Raw genomic sequence first — 17,662 nt, 5'->3', positions numbered from 1 at the left:
GTCTTTTTTGTTGAAATTTGTTTAAAATGCCAAATATTATATGACAATTTCTTCGGGAAATTAAAAAAAAAACTGATGTAACAAAAAACATCTTGTTATTAAAGAGACTTTAGAGTGGAAGGAGAGTTTTTGAAGAGTTGCATTAAAATCATTTGTGATCAAGTCTCTAAAATAAGACCTGCTAACACCCTAGTCTACATTGGTGAACGAGATAAAAGGGCAGTGCATGCCAGTGTTTATACAGACTGGTCAATGTTGACATGCTGTAGCTTTATTTTGTAATAATCTGAAGTTTCCACATAGAACTACAAACAATCTTCAATTTTGTAATAGCAACATTTCGATTTTCTTCAAATATCTGCCTCACTTTCAGACAGTGACTGAGAAAAAATATATGTTTGTGATCAGAAAATTAAAGATATTTGTAGTTCTGTGGACAAAGTTGTCCTCTAATGAAATAAAACTAGAGAGTGTTTAGGTTGACATTGTGTGTGAAATTTGACATACGTTGCTATTATTCCGAACAGCACTGTATATTTCTTTATCTGAGAAACCAGCATCCGGAAGTTCACTCCAGGCTATTCTTATCATTGATCTCACTACGCGTGTTAAAAACTAAGTCATGGCAAAAATACCATCGCATGACACAGAGCGGTACATATTCAAATATGTGCTTAAATTAGTCAGCAACACGTTTCTCTGGAGCATGTGAATAAATTCAATCAAAAAGCTATTTGTATTTGAAGATACAGCTGTTCCAGCGATCGTTTTGCTGTGCTCGATGAGGCAATCCAATAATTGATGTAACAGGCATGATTTTTAAAGACGATTGTGTTCAACATCCAAGCGCCACGCCAACGTAAGATTTGTTCTAAGCTTGTTCTAACGAATGTATGCGTAGGTACCCCATTGGAAATCCCGTTGCTCAATCAGTCAATGGACTGAACTGGTCAATTAATCTAGCAACTTCTCTCTCGCTGTTCTCCGCAGCTCGCTTACTGTAGGGTAACGCGGGGAAAGATGGGTCACAAGGCAAGATGGGTCAGTGACATGCTTGAGTGCAACATACCTTATTTGATGACATGAATAATTTTGTCAGCTGAGCAGCATGTTTTAATTCAACAGCCTATAAATTACTATTTTGTTTTTCGATCCGTTTCTTGCTTGTAAAATGTTTCCGAGAATAAATCTCAAAATTCGCGGTGATTTACGGAAACGTGTTGATTTCTATAGATATCTCAAACTTTGTCAATTCCACAGATGACGATCAGCGTGAGAGGAGGGGCCTCAAGGCTGGGATACAATGTTGTGAGTGGCAACGCGGCGCGGTTGGTTTTGACAGAAAATGTATAGATTAACTGTCAAAACTTGTAGCTCACATCATTGTAGCTCAATCTTTATTATATCGACTCATATTATGAATCAGAACACTATAACAGCAATTTATCTGCGAGGTAAAGGACATACCATACCACCGTTTTGGCCTTTCTTTCGAAATCATCTTATCTTTGATTAATAACAGTGGTATGGTTTTAAATGGCTCACAGTTATGGATCAACGCTTTTAGGAATTTTCATTTTCTTGGCATTACGTCCTCACTGGAAATTTTGTAAGCGGAAGCACTTCTCTAATCCCTTTTTAGTGTTGTAAAAAAAATATTTCGGAAGTATTAATTTTCGCGAAGTTATTGAGTAGAGGTAATGAGAGAATTGATGGAGTCAGATAACCCCTTATGAAGCAACAGTGTCGAAATATGCTTAAGCGTATTATAATTGATTGCGATGCTGTGTATATTTATGTTTCATGTAGGTAAAATGTGTCCTTCGTAATTGCAACTCTATTTGATGAGATATTCTCCGTTTAATCCAACTCTGATTCATAATTGTGGGTGACTACTGTTTTCAGTTACGAAGGTTCATTCCTCAAGTAACCCGCTTCGCCCCGGGTTACCCTATGTTCTTTATCGCTTTTCGCGCAACTCATCACGTCAGCCTTTTGCGTAGGACCTACCGGTCATTTCGGGGTATTGTTGGCCATAGGTTGTCTTCGTTGTCTGTTCGTACATTATACCGTTTCTTTAGCCGCAGCAAATCGCTTCGACTCTCCGGCTATTCGCGTTCTCCTTATACATACATACTTTGCTTACTTCATTTCTGTCTTGGAAGTATTTTCGTTAAAAGAGAAGACCGGTTACCGGTTACTGGGCTATAGCCTAGCTTTCTCGAAACAAGGCGACCTAGCCCAGTAGAAAAAAAATCTTGCATTTAGCTGATAACCGTTCCGAAAGGAATTTCTTATTATTTTTTGGCTATTTAAATTTTTTGAAAAGAGTGATCATTCAGAAAGTCACAATGGATAGATTTTCATACATTGATAAGTGGATCTAACTGTAAATATTTTAAATGAGTCATAGGAATAGGCTAATGACAACAAAATTCGCGATCACTATATCAGTGTTTCCGACCTATTAAGTACTATCTATGCTCGCAGTCAGTGGTTGAACTTGTAAATTTACGCTTAAACGAAATCTGATGACGACGACGGTTCTCTCTCGAGTTTTCCCAGCTCTTCCATTCACAGGCCGCACATTCAGTTCAGGCGATCCAGCTATAAGCAAGCGAATATAGCCATCGTGATGGTTGGTATACTGATTCGATTGTATGCGGCGACGACGAGGAGAGTTCATTCGCTTCTCCTGTCCGCTAACACCTCTCACTCGGTTAGTAACCGTTTTCATTGATCGGAGGTTCTCAACCGATAGGACGCTTACTGGCTCTCTACGGTTTTATTATGGTTTCATTTTCTTAAATATATTTGTATAAGGAAATAAAACATATTTTTGGCAGTGTTAGGCTATACTGTACACGTTTAGAATGAACTACACTACGAGTTTGTTAGTTTCAGTCGGAAAGAAGCGAACTATTTTTTTCTCTCATTCATCATGACCCTAACAGAGTATTTATATAATATTCTAGCCATGAGTTAATCCTCTTTGAGTGTTATTGTGAGTTAAAAACAAAATAAGTAATCATGCTGCTCAAACTGTAATTTATACATAAATACGGTGTAGATAAAGCTAACATTACTGTATAGCTACAATTAAAGTTGATTTAAAGTGGGAAAGGGCCCTAGTAGAGCCATATTGAAGTTATAATTTATACCATAACTTCGACATTTGTGGGGCCAGTCCCCAACTCAAATCAACTTGAAATGTTGTTATACAGCAATGCTTGCTTCATATATACCGTACTTATGCATAAATTGCAGCCTAAGCATCATGATTTCTTGGGATAAGCATCCCTCTGAGGGAAATAAACAAGCCAGTAGTGTACTTCATTCTAAGCGTGTACTTCTCGTGCTATTTCCTTGGTCATTAGACTGATGCAAATTTCAATAATGTTCTGTTCCCCTTCGCTTAACCCTTTCTTTCCCATTGTAACAAAAATTTACCATCGATTTTCGACGAACGCTAGCTAAATCTAATTGATGCGATTAGCTCAATAATGATTGGAATAGCTTAATACGCCTTATCAAACATCGCATTAAGTAACCTAAGGGTTAATCTATTGAAACACAATCAACTGGGAGAATTGATTTTTAGGCGTGTTCATTTGAATTGATGACATCTCTGGTGAAATTGTTTGTTCAGTCTCGGAAATCTTGTACAAGATAAAACAGAGTGACTACTAAAATAGTAAGTATAATAACTAGGCCTAAATTTTCAATTTGTTTGAAGAAGACTTTGAAAATAATCTCTTGTCAATCGAAACATTTATAAATTGATTTTCTTATACATTTTCAATCGTCGAAGATTTTTTTTAATGGGAAGAATTTCCTGAACAGTTTTAGAAGAGTGTAAAAAATGAATCATTTTCGTAAGAAAAACTCATTCTAAGATTGAGCAAGGAACCAAACGGATGAATGTTTGGGATTAACAGACACCGTCAATGTAAAAGTACTGGTGATTTTTTATTTTTAGGCAACTATGGTGCCTGCCATGTCAGAATGCAGACCAATGAGGGGAAGTGAGGGGAAATGATGATGCATTAAAATTGGCTCCCACAGTAGACCGTATATACTACTGCGTTTGCTCCAGTTCATGCGGGAAGGTGTAGGGGTGATAAATTTATGGCAGAGAGGCTTGCTAATTGGTTAGCAGACTGCCTATGTATTAGGCGTAAGAAAAGGCGTGCTATAATGATGGAGATTGGAAGCATAAGGAAACGGTTTTTTTGGCAAATGCTATGAACGAATAGATCAACTTTGATATATTAAGAGTGGGAATATAGAAGCAAGTGAAAGATACAACTACAAAGTACGAGGAAAGGGACGGGCCTGGGATTGAAACCGGTAAAGCGGTAGCAGCTTTGAAGGCATTATTTGGATAAAAAACTAGACGTAGCCCAATCAAACCCCAAAATCAAAACTCCTATACTGCCCATAACTGCATATTTGTAACATCCAACAAAAGTAGGCATTGAGTAAATGGAATACCAAGTGTAAATTTAATAACAGTATGGGAAGAAACTAAAGTTTCTAAAAATTACCAAGAATTCAAAAATGCTTATTTGAGGCTGAAATTTTATACAACTCATATCGCATACTGGGTGAACAGTCAAAAAATAATTCTGATGGAAATTTCATCGCTACTTCATTACTGGACTCATGTTTAATCTCAATGTGACAAAATAACTTGGTATTTTTTCGGGTTTTCTAGAACAAACTCACAGATTTCAGTGAGTTGATCGAAAGTATTTGTCATTTGATGACTCTCTCCGGTATTAACCCGAAAATTTCAAAAATGTCGAATGTGACAAATATGCAGTTATGAGCAGTATAGTAAATCGTGGAAAATTCACCTGTCAGGCCTTTTTTGAATGTTTCAGAACGTAAAGATATATGCTAAGAATGTACTTGTAGGGCACGTGTCTCATACTGCACATTTTCTGCCAATCAATATGCTGATGTCCAGGAGGGTGAAATGAGCCATTAATTATCTATCAAACATTGATTTAACATAGCGTCCAGTGTATTTGTTTTAATTATTTTTCGACTGACAAAACATATGATTTTTTGAATAGGAGACATACCTTACTGATGCGTAAAACATTCAACAAAATGTTGAAAAGAGGAAAAGCGTCATCAAATACGACGATTCAAAGCAATATATTTAATTGTCAAAAACTAGCACTAGCAGTACATGAGCCGTATACTAAAAAAACAGGACCAAGTAATGACAAACCGACCAGAAAGTGGGTACCAAAACGCGAAGTACCAAAACCGGTGTGAGGAAGAGCTGAAATGTGTGCAGGATGACAGCCGTGTCAGTCCTCTGCTGATGTCAGAGATTCAGCCTTACGTGTTCAGCAAAATGGACATTCAGTCTTTCGTGTTTCAGTCTTTTGTTGAAATCCCAAGAACACGAATCGGGCCATCGTCACGGCTACAGGTATTTGAATTCTATGATGTTTAACATTGCATTGAGGCAATCGCATATGAAGCATATCGGTGCCAACGATGAGCCCAATAACTAAAAAAACTGATGAAGGGATAAAAAAGAGCCCGGAATAGAAAACATTTTCCCAATGTTCTGGAAATAAATCGAGAACATTGACGTTTCCCTACTTTACTTTAATTCTGTAGAGACAAGCAGATGTACAGGCCTAGCATATAAGATTATAACTATAATTTAGTTTGTAGGAACGATACTCTGGCGATTTTTATCATTTTCAGTTCATGAAAAAATGTGTTTTAAGAAAACTACAGTTGGAAAACTATAAATCACAAAAGTAGCTACAAATAGTTCTTAAAAGTTAAAATGAATGTGATTCACTTCAACACAGGGATTTTCTAAAACATACATCTCCAACCTTTTGAACCGCGGGCTAGATTCCAACGTTTTCGTGAAATTGTACCAAAGACGAATGATGATAAAATACATAATGGAAAAAAATGTTACATGCGGATAAAACTCTGTAAGTACCTATCCCTGTATTCTGTGACAAACTTGTACAGCATTCAAAGTAAGTTGTGCTCAGAGCATTTCGTGAGCTTCTATCTATTTAAGAGTGCTTAAAAAAACAATCCAATCCAATCTCAAACTCCCTCCCTCCATAAGCCCTTACGTAATTAATGGACGACACCTGAGATCGCAACATGGAAAGTGAATGCTCAAAACGCTGTCTGAGATTTTCAAAGAATCCTTCTGAAAATGTTATCAAAATCTCGCCTTGCCTTTTCTTATTATAAAACTAGTATTATGTGAAAACCAGTCCTTGTAAGAATATTGTCCTAAATGTGTTAGTAATTCTGGTTAGGACTCTGAGGAATTCTGTTTGAGCTTCTGTGGAACCCTGTCTAAGTTTTCCACGACAATCAAACTCAGGGGTCTTTGCGTTCTGTTCCCAAGAGTTTGTGAGCAACACTCATGTAAAAATCCTGCAGAATGTTCTTTTTATGGAACTAATTCAGAAGATTAAGTTTGGCCAGTTTGTCCTTTTCAAATTTTGTCGCAACATGATAGCAATTCATTTAATTTTACTTTAAAACGCTCTATGAAGTAAGTCATAAGGAAAAAAATGCGTTGTTTATTGTTCGGCCACGTGGCCGTGCGGTTAGTGTCGTCAGGCATCTAAGCGAATCGTGTCATGGGGTGTGGGTTCGATTCCCGCTGCAGCCATTGAAACTTTTCGTCAAAAAAGTTTCTCGGCTGTGCATGATTGTCCGTTGTCTAGTGTTAAGTTACAGTCTGTGCAGCTAAATGGCTGAAGACAGTGTCCGTGTCTTTTTTTATATTATTCAAATTGATAAAAACTACTCGAATTTTCATTATCATGCGCTTCAAATCAGAAACATAAGTTAAAAATGATTCAAAAGTTGAAATTTGTGTCTTGGCATGTTATAACTGGACAACGGTCCAGATATGAGCAGTCTTCAAACTCTTCGCGGGCAGTACGTTGGGTAGGCCTGCTCTAAAACATAAACTCCATGACAGCATTAAGACAGATTTTGTTCAAAATTCAGACTAAGTAAATTATGGGTGAGTCCATTAAAAAATAAAGTATGTAATTCAAAGTCCTCATTTTTAAGCTTAGGATAAATTTATGAATGAATCTATAATTTGACATTTTCAATCACGATACACGAATCTTAATAACGATGTATGTGAATACTGGATCAAATGCTGAACTAATTCTAAATTTGCATTACAAGATCATTAAAGATTGGAAAATGACGTCGTTAGGAATTTCTTCCCTTCTGTCATGCATTTTCCAATGCCAAAAAAATACGCATTTCTGGACAAATTTCAGGAAAATTTGGAGAGCAAATCTACGATTTAGGAAGATGTTTGGCGGTATCCTTAAAAGAATGAAAATTGCTTTGGTAAAAATCTAGTGCAGTTCCTAGCAGAATGTACAATTCAAAAGTAAAGAAAGAAAATTTATTTATTTATTAAATTCATCAACAGGGTTTGTAGCCCCGATGATATTGTTTAAACTAAGGACAGCAATACAAATAAAAAAAAACTAAATCACAAACATAATCTTGGTCACGGTCTCAAACATTATCATAAACGTTGTCAGGCAATTAAAAAATAACATTTAACATATCAATACAGTACCAGAACAACGGCCTAACTGACAAATGTAAACAAATAAATTGAGTTTTGTTCACCTAACAGTTTATTTGATAAACTACAAACAATCATATAATGCACAACTGTTTCTGAAAAATAACGTTTTTCACAAAATAAGTAAGACAAACATAAAGGCGCATTTGATATTCTCTTTCGATACGAGCTCTGATGTCAATTTTGCTCACCTTCTCCCCCTGCGGTAACCGGGCGCATTTGCGATTGAGTGTTGCAGCAGGGTGCATTTAAAACTGAGTATGCAGAAGGTCGATAGTGAAGAAGGTTCGTGTGAAAGAGCGTAGCAAAACGGCGAAGCTGATGATAGTCAAACCAGAAGGATGAGGTAGAAAGCCGCAATCGCTGCTGTCAAACTGAAGAAGACGAAAAACCGAGGGGCGCAACAATCCTCAATTTTGATGAATGGCGCATGATGCTGTTTTATTTATTTTAACATGTTGTTCATAATATGAAAATAAATCAAATGGTTTGTTACAAAAGTAATATTGTAATGGATCATACAAAAATGCATCATGCGATTAAATCGATCGGAAACATAATATAGAATTGAAATTATATCCACTGAACTTCTAACCGATATTACTGACAATGTATTAGTGTTCACATTCGCCCTAATTCTGACTCTGTATTGATATAATCGTTTTCTTTATCCGCTTCTACCAGCAAAAAACTTCGAAAATCTTCGACGAAGCGATTCACGGGTGAGATGGAAGTCAAACAGTAGGGCAATTCTGTTGAAGACGCGCTGGATATCAATGATCGTCCCATGCATTCCGTAATTAGTTCTTTGTAGTGGCAAGCGTAGCATAACATTGTTCCGAAGTGATCGTGACTGGGCGTGTAAATCATTTTGTTTCCAGGATGTCCTTGTAGCGTGTCTGCAACCGTAAGAGCTCTGCAAACGTCCCTTCTGGTGCGAAGAAGCTCTAAATCAATCAGCTGGGATCGACTCTCGTAGCTTGGCAGTTGGAACGGGTTTCTGCATGGCAGTTTCCGAAGTGCAAACCGAAGAAAGCGTTGCTGCACGGACTCAATCCTTTCGGAGCCGTTGTCGTAAGCGGGGCTCCAGACCGCGGAACAGTATTTCAAAGTGGAGCGCACGAGCGAGCAATATAGGGACTTTAAGCAGTAGACGTCTGTGAAGTTCTTAGCAATCCTGAAGATGAATCCCAATGTTTTCGATGCCTTGTCGACAATGTACGAACCATGCGGCTTTAATGTCAGCTTTGATTCCAGAATCACCCCGAGATCCTTCACTTGGTTCACACGATCGATTGTAGTTTCCAGCAGACAGAGTCAAATATTATCGGTTGTCTTTTCCTCGTAAACGTTATAATGGAACACTTCTTTGGGTTAACTACCATACGGTTTAGGAAACACCAATCGGCAAAGTGATCAAGCTGTTGTTGCAAAAACCCACAGTCGGCAATGGAGTGGATCTTAAGAAACATTTTGAGATCATCTGCATATGATAGCCGAGGACTTCTGATGACCGAATGAACGTCATTAAAATAGATTAAGAAGATCAATGGCCCCAGGTGACTACCTTGGGGTATGCCAGACGTAGCATAAAAGCTACCAGATCTGCAATCTCCTTTCGCCACCTTCAACAGGCAACCGGTTAAATAAGTTTTGAACCAACTAGAGAGACTGGCACAACGTTGCGCTTGCTTCCTTTTTTTTCCACCGGAAACATGTGTGCAATCTTCCAGCTAGAAGGAAATATGCCGCTCGAGAGTGACGAACGAAATAAAAAAAGAAGGGGGGTCAGCAAGCCGGCGATGTCTTTAGAAGTGCGGACGGTACTTCATCAGATCCAGGATTGTTGGACGCTTTCAGTAGCTTTGCTGCTTCTGAGATCATTCCATCGTCTATTTCGATTGCACCTAATGCTTGGTCGTTCAAAGGAACATTTCTGGCTGCAAGTGAAACTTCATGACTGCTTAAAGTCTCGCTGCTGAAAACCATAGAGAACTTCTCTGTGAATAGCTGGCAAACCCGTTCTCCCCTTCAATTCCATTGAAGATATTGAAGATGGCAGCCCTTACGTCTTCCGCTGCTCGTTAACGTATTTCCAGAAAGATTTTGGCTTCAATTTGAATTTACGTTTGATTTCACGTTGGTATCGCATGAAACATTGACGACTTAAGCGTTGATATTCGATAATAATCATGTGAATATTGTGCCATAGTAAATAGGAAATACTAGTAAAAATCAATATATCATTCAGTACTTAAAGTACCTACAATAATCATATAACTAAAGACTAACAATTAATACTTATTTGAAATTGATTTCGAATGCTTGTTTAACCACTCTTTCGAACACCGTCTATTTGAATTAGAATTATTAACACTTCAGTCGTCGCGCTGTTGTATTGTGTACAACACAGGTGAAAAAACCTCGCTTTTCGTACACAGCAGCAGCGTGGTAGTTCTGACGGTGCATGCTATGTCTACACCAGCAGATTATGCAAATTGAATGTACCTCGGATTTTTTCTCGCTAGATATCAGTATTTGGTCTATAATTTCATAATCGAAAGGTTTCAAAATATTCTATCGGTGAAATTTTTCCCATACATTTTGTATGGGCTGAAATGTGTAAGAAAACGCGATTTTCATAGGCTGGCTGTATATGAAAAAAATAGCTAAAAAGTGGAAAAAATCAAAATTTCACCGATGGAATATTTTAAAACCTTCCGATTATGAAACTATAACCCAATTACTGAACTCTAGCGGAAAAAATCCGAGGCACATTCAATTTGCATAATCTGTTGGTTTAAACATAGCGTGCGGTGGCAAACCGCGCGTCGACTGGAAGGTTAATTCGCGAAATTTCAACAAATTGCCTGGCGCATTTGTTGATTTTTTTAGTAAAATTCTTGAATTTATTCAATTTCTGTGAGAGTTTATTGGAGAGCTAATTTATGGATAAATGTTTGGTGATTTTTTTTTAAAAATTATTGGTTGCAATGTCAAGGTTTTTTTCTTGAAAGACTTTTGTCGAGATTCCACGAAAAGGTAAGTCGAGAGATACCTTCTGGGTGTTGATTATTCCAGAAATTTCACATTTAATTCACTTAGCAGGTCTGTTCGGAATTGTTTTCTGTCAAACCACTTTCAAGTACATTCGCCAGTAAATTCAGCTAACATCAAAACATTCAAATTTTACCACAAATTCTTTCCAAAATTCAAACAAATGATTTCAGGCATTCAGTAGGAAATGTCTCGACATTTCGATATTCAAAGCAAAATAATGTACTAGAATAACAAACATCAGTAAACTGTTCTGCTACTTGAGTTTATGAGGTGATTTTTTTTTTCTGAAAAAGTGACTTTGAAGAGTTTTTGTTGCAAATAATGATTTTTTAGTGACCAGTAAAAAAGTCACTGAAAAGTGACAGCCCTGCAATACCTAAAACGATGGACGTCATTTGTGAATATTCCCTTAGTACCCTCAGGTTCAGGCAAACCAATTCATTAAGCTTTGTACGAAGCGCACGTATGTAATTATTGTACGGCGCCAGTCTAAGGCAGGTATTTTTGTCATTAGTAATACCATGGCAGCAGTTGAGCGCCTTAATCCTAATAACGACTTTTAAGGCTAAGTAGCCCGTCATTCGTTTTGATTTTGCAGCTTGGGATTCAAAGTGATAAAACTCAGTCATCATAAGTAGTATTGATTCAGAAAAGTATCCCTCATTGCGATAACATGCAGAAAGTATACTGATACTTTTTCAGGTATGTCAGTGCAAAACCAAGTGATTTTCTTTAATTCGCTCTTTAAAACTTCAATGACGGCCTAATTCGCCTTAACTGAAAAATTGCAAAACGAGCTAATATATTTGCGAATTTGAATTTTCCTAAAACGATTCTTTCATAACTTATCATAACGCCTTCAAAGTCATCGGTAATCAAAAGGGGAACTCGTTGTATCTGAGCAATTTAGATTGTTTGATAATGAAAAACTTAATTTTTGTATCTTGCTCGAAAAAGATCTTTTTTTTCTGAGTCCGATAGACTTTATTTACGCGTCAGTCTGAACTTTGCTATTGAAATAATAAAAAAAGATTTCAGTCTTCAGTTCACGTTTCGATTCACATTGACGGCTCATTCTGAAGTAAAATTTGTTGAGGGTGGGTGATTCAAATGTTTTCCATATAACCTTCAACAGCAATTAAATCCAGGGCATCAAAATTTTTGAAAACTGTGTTACTGGTTCAAATTTTTATCGTACATTCAGAAAATGTTAAAAATTAGATAACACTAAACATAATGTGAGAATTTAAATCTTCTTTCAAAAAATGAGTCGCCGATTCGGAAAAATTGCGAACCCCTGTCGATGATTATCGCGAGAGCACTCTTCTGCTTGATGAGTTTAGATCACACTTCACATGTCCAAATCGCAGATTTCCCAGAGCTCGAACCCATCGTAAAACTAATTCCCGAAAATCCCGAATGAAGCACACAGATTTCCGGTAACCGGATTTCTTCCGACAACTGCACGGATATATTTTTGTATGTCGGAACACGGCCGCCATCATGCTTCTTCCACGGTATACGGGGCTGTCTCTCTCTCCGGGATAGGCGAAAGAATTTTACCATCCGTCGTCATCAGCAAAGGCACCGTTTTCCGACGCTCGGAACTTACCCGGTTCTATGAATCGGACACTAAACTATGCAGCGAAATACGCTTCACTCGATTACGCACAATTCAATTAATCACCGGATCGCATTAATGCGAATAATTTAAAACTAAATGAGAAAAATGCTCGCAGCACACAGACCGAAAGTGGCACTGGAACTTTACATTCTCTTCTTCATTTTTTCTTTCACTGCTTGTCTTTCGGGGAGTGCTCTGAAGATGGTCAAAAACCCGGATTCATGTCGCTCACCTTCTACTGCGGATGCTTAATTAGCAGCACTTCCACGTCCTCGAAAACCACCGGCTAATCGCAATAACTATTTAAACTTGTTCTCCACCGTGGAAGCCAGGATTATTGGAACACACAGAGGAAAAAAACGGATGCGACGGATCGAACGCTAGTGACAAAATTACACTCGATTCAACTCAACTTCTCTCCTTCGTTCGCACCGCACAAGTAAATTGACCACGTAGCGCAAACACATTCACAGGCAAGTTGGTGCACGCACACAACTGAGCGTTATGGAGATGGATTCTGGAGACGTGACGTTTATGGTGGATCGTACGAAACGTACGATACGATAGCTGTCAAAGAAAGCAGATGTCTCGCATAACTTTTCAAAAAGTCTAAATTATGGACTACGGCATAAAAATTAACATGCTGTCCATGTTGTGTGATCGGGGTGAGGGCGGGACGCATACGCCACTAACGCCATCTGTTAGCTTATAGGCTAGGAGAAGTGGATGAACAAGGATGAATCTGTCATTCAAATACTTGTCAAATTTCATACAAAATCTACTTTTTCTCAGCGATAAGTTCATCCCTCATTCATGCTAGGTGAACCACTTCCCCTAGCCTATGGACCTACACTGAAACAAGCGTTGCAGTAATGAGAACCATGAACAAGTTAAATTTACTATTCCAATCATGATTGAGCTATCAAGAAAGCTTTTTATTTGCGTTTTGGTCCCTCTCAATCCAACCGCATCGATAGCGGAGCGGTAAGCGTTCGCGCTTGACAATCGCAAGATCCTCGGTTCGATTCTGGCTTGCTGCAAGTTTTTAACCATGATATAGTAATTTTTACTGTCGAAATGGTACCATGGTAAAATTGATTGCACAAAATATTAGAAATAAATGCAAATTTAGTGTGCACAAATCAAGTGGCGTTGTGTATTTAATTTAACCCTCTAATATAGTAATTTCAACTGCAACGCTGTTCTCAGTGTATGCACAGGTTCACTATTTGACGTTTTAGCGGTGCCGTGTTATTTATGTGACCATGGAAACCAGTGAATTCGGCACCGCTCAAACGTCAAATTAGTGAACTCGTGCATAGGTCCATTGCCACTTGGAGATTTGTGGCAGCCATGTTTTTACACATGTTGCTGAGTCTAACTTGAACGTCTGTCTGCTATTAAAGCATTCATTCACAATAAATTTGAAATTTGATGCCTTTCCCCATACAAAATTATATGAGAAACTTCTGCACACAATTTATACTTTTTCTCGGAATTCACTATACACTTGATTTCTAATCACTACATTTTTGATCTAATTTCCTAATTTCAAGTAATTTACGTTTTTCGTTATTTTCCATACGTTTCGACAGTTCTCCGACTACCATTCTTCCATGCGCTTGTGTTGAAAGTTTGAGAAATTTGAGAATCCAGCGTAGCGCGATCAGTGAGTGGAATACAAACAACAGTGTCGTCGCTCGGCGGCCAGTTAAAGAAACTGAATGTTCGAAAGGCTGTTGCCTGTACTTTTTCCTGCTGGCGCCAACTGTCAGCGTTTAAGAACGAAATAAACAGTCATTACCCTATTTAAAAACATAAACTATATTTCCTTCGAAAATGTACAGATCCAAGCAATGTTCATGTATGATTAATGGGATAAAATTGAAAAATTGGTGTTTGGAAACAGATGATATAAACTTCCGGATTCTTCGTTAGCGGTTAAATTGGTTGTGAAATAACGCGTATCGCAAGAATAGGGGTTTTTCACAAATTTCATAACGCCAAAAATGATAATTTTCGACACTCACCCACCCCCTCTTAACGCTTTTTATATGTAACATGCTAAGGATACCCACCCACCCCATTCAGCGTTATGAAATTTGTGAATAGGCCCATAATAGTTCAAAATGATTATGCCACTGGAAGTTTTTGGGTTGGAAAATTGAATTTTGCACGCAGACAAACATTTTCAGTGCGATTTCTCTCGTTGTTCCCCAGCGACCTCTATGATGGTGGCAAAGACAAATTAAAGACCTCGATGTCCCTTGCAGTTGCCCAAAATGTTATGACTCATAAGCTAATCTAGAATGCCGTGAAAAGTGTACTGCGATCTGTCAGACTTGGGTACCTTTTGTACTACCGAGGGACCAAATTCAGTACTAGAAGTGGTACACAATCTGAGCTCGAGTGTGACGGACCTGATGGTGGCGCATTATATTTGCCTATTGTACACGGAGAACTTTGGAAATACTATTTAGGGTATTATTTAATACAACTGTGGCATTTTAAAATTTTAAGCATTGTCCAGCGTATGAAATATGCATCATCAACATATGTTTTATACTTTACCATGCATTTTTGAAAATTATTACCTTCAATGGGTTTTGACTATTGCGTGCTATACTTGGGACTTGGTGATTTTTGTTATCAATTTCAGCTGCAACCATTCGCTTCTAAAAAACGTGTTCGTTAGTTTTTTTCTGAATTTGTCAGCATTCAGATTTACAAATCAATAATTCTTCGGACTCATAGTGTCCCAAAGTAAGTATTAAAAGCTATACTTAACAAATTGAGTACGATTAACAAACATCTGTAAAATTTCAGCCACCTGGCGCAGAAACTGTTGCAGAAACGGCGGATACAGGTGGAAATTCTATCTGACCGGGTGGGCCGCCTGGAAGACATAGTTCGACATCTTCCTCAATCGGTTGCGTGTGTTTTCGGATGGAGTAATGACGGCAATCTGCAGAATGTGACCGGACGGTACTGGTGCCAGAGCGCGTTGGCATTTAGGAGGTTGCGATGGCAGACATATCCGGAACTTTGCAAGACGTCGAAAGGATTCCGAGAATTCCGATCATACCTGGGTAAAGCAGCTGTGTTTAATTTCTAAAATGATCGGAGCACTGCATCGTCGTTCAGTTAAAAATGCGGTAATGAAGCTTGTTTTTGAATAAATGTAATATTTTTGATTAATTCTTGATTTTCCTATCTAATTTGCATATTTCTGGCCATGTGGTTTGGATGTAAACAAAAAACAACGGCCGCCAAATAATTTCGCACAATTAAGCATTATGATTGATAAAAACCGTTTATACTATGGGGGGTATAATTAAACAATATTTATTGCATGGGGTGAATAGACTGAATATGGTTTTAGTATGATCCCGCATAATCAGGAACTGTATTTCTACTGTTTCACAAACTGTTCATAACCATTTACAACAATTTTGGAACAATCCCTTTTAACATCCAAAATTACAATAAATCACCTGTACCCCAAACTGTTTTGACAGTTTGGCGAATGGTAATCCAGGAAATCACAATATGGGGAATAGGCGGTTAAGTTATGTAACAATTTGAAAACGTCGATTTTCTCGAACAAATTATTTAGTTTACAGTTTCCCAAATGATGGATATTGTCGCACCGCCACCAAACCGGATCGCGCCAGTGAGACTCGCGACGCGCCTCAACTCGCGCGATTTTGAAATCAGTTTTTTAGTGTGGCGCTGCATTCTTACGATTTTTATGAACACAGCGCACTATTCACATATTAGCTGCGACGCACGGGGCCCGAGAAAATAATAATTATAAATAAATGTTGGTCTTGATTTCTACCGGATACATAATATGTTGTTCATTTTTGCACCCATTTCACTATAACGCAAACAGTTACCTATAAAATTGGACTGAAAACGGAGAATGTTTGTGTAATTATTTAAATATGGTATGTTATAGTAATTTCACCGTATCCTGTACTGTACTGATATGTTTATATGTAGGTAAAATCCTTTTCGAATGAATCAAAATAATGAAACAATTAGATACGTGTAGAAAAATTAACTTCAATTGAAACGTACACAGATCATGCAATTTAATCACAATTTCAACTGTTTCTCTTCTGAAGTTGATTTATGCTACACGTTCTATTTGGTCCATTATTTCTGATTTGAAATAATTAAACATACTTAACTCAACTTTTTCATACCATGCTTTTATTAATTTAAAATGATTTCAATAATAAAAATAATTCTCAGTCGGAATTCAGAATTAAATAGTTAGGTGCCGTCCACATATTGCGTAACGTTCGAGGGGGGGGAGGAAATAGGCTCAAGCGTTATGACTTATTCAAAATTTTCGTACAAAAGACGTTATGAAGCGGAGGAAGGGGGTTCATCATTACGTAACAAATGGATGCTTCCTTAATCCTTGTCCCAGAAATGGTACACCACTTCAAGATCCTATATCTCATCGCTTCCCGATTAGGTTTCATATGTAGCCGAAGTTTTCCTGTTGCAGCTCTGCATTATCGCTTGTACCTCCGGTGATTTAGTAAAACTTGCGCTTGGATGACCTTCTGGTGGCGCTTGATTTTTCCTTGTGCGTAGATGAAAATCTGTTTCATTGGATCGATTACACAGCAACTGCAACATGAAAAAATCAGGTTTCACAATTGGAAATGACAATGTTCTCAAAACTTACTCGATAGTATAGAAACTATCAATGGTTCCATGGCTGTAGACTGTGGTTTGGCCGTGCCTCAGGGGGCCTGTTTTTCGTGTGGCACCAGACTGCTAGGTAATCCGGGAGCTGCAAAGGAAAAAGCGAATATGTGTATATTGTTATAAACTTAACTTACGTTTAAAAACTTAGAGCATCTTTAACGGGGGCGACTATTTGGGTGATTAAAATGATCACCCCCAGAGTTGTCATTTTAGTTTAGTCACTCATTCTCACACCGGTGGCTACCATATTTAGTAACTCGTTACCGTACCGGTCGTTGCTTTTTGGGTTAACATATGAGTTGTGAAAATAATGGTGATCAATTCAGGTTAGGAATTTTTGTAACTCTGCTGGAATATCTATTATATTCTGGTGCGGAATTATTAGAATTCCATCGGAAATTTTTGAGATTGTTTATGAATCCAACTGGATGCTAATTTGATTGGAACCCTTGCCAATTCTACCGGAATCCTTGTAAATCCTACAAGAAATATTGCAAATTTGACCGTAATTATTATTAATCTGACTGGAATCCTTGGGATTCCGACTGGAATTCCAGTCAGAATCCCGAGGACTCTAATCTGAATCCCGAGGATTCCAGCCGGAATCCCTAAGATTCCAG

At 37.8% G+C, this 17,662-nt stretch overlaps 1 protein-coding gene across 3 annotated transcripts in view; it reads right to left on the bottom strand.

The window, feature by feature from the left end:
* Positions 1 to 12,786, bottom strand: part of LOC5564865 (ribosome-binding protein 1) — a 37,507-nt gene extending 24,721 nt beyond the window's left edge. For 2 of the 3 annotated variants that reach the window (XM_021851647.1, XM_001649163.2), the window contains exon 1: positions 12,547 to 12,786. The gene's annotated coding sequence lies outside the window, so the exon portion shown is untranslated. Of the gene's footprint in view, positions 1 to 12,302; positions 12,479 to 12,546 lie in introns of those variants that run through there. The other variant, XM_021851648.1, reaches the window with a different exon arrangement.
* Between the last annotated feature and the right edge of the window lie 4,876 nt (positions 12,787 to 17,662).

Source organism: Aedes aegypti, chromosome 3 (genome assembly GCF_002204515.2).
Source record: "Aedes aegypti strain LVP_AGWG chromosome 3, AaegL5.0 Primary Assembly, whole genome shotgun sequence".
Classification (NCBI taxonomy): Eukaryota; Metazoa; Arthropoda; class Insecta; order Diptera; family Culicidae; genus Aedes; species Aedes aegypti.
Note: the sequence above shows the minus strand (reverse complement) of the source record. Positions and strands in the feature narration are given on the sequence as shown.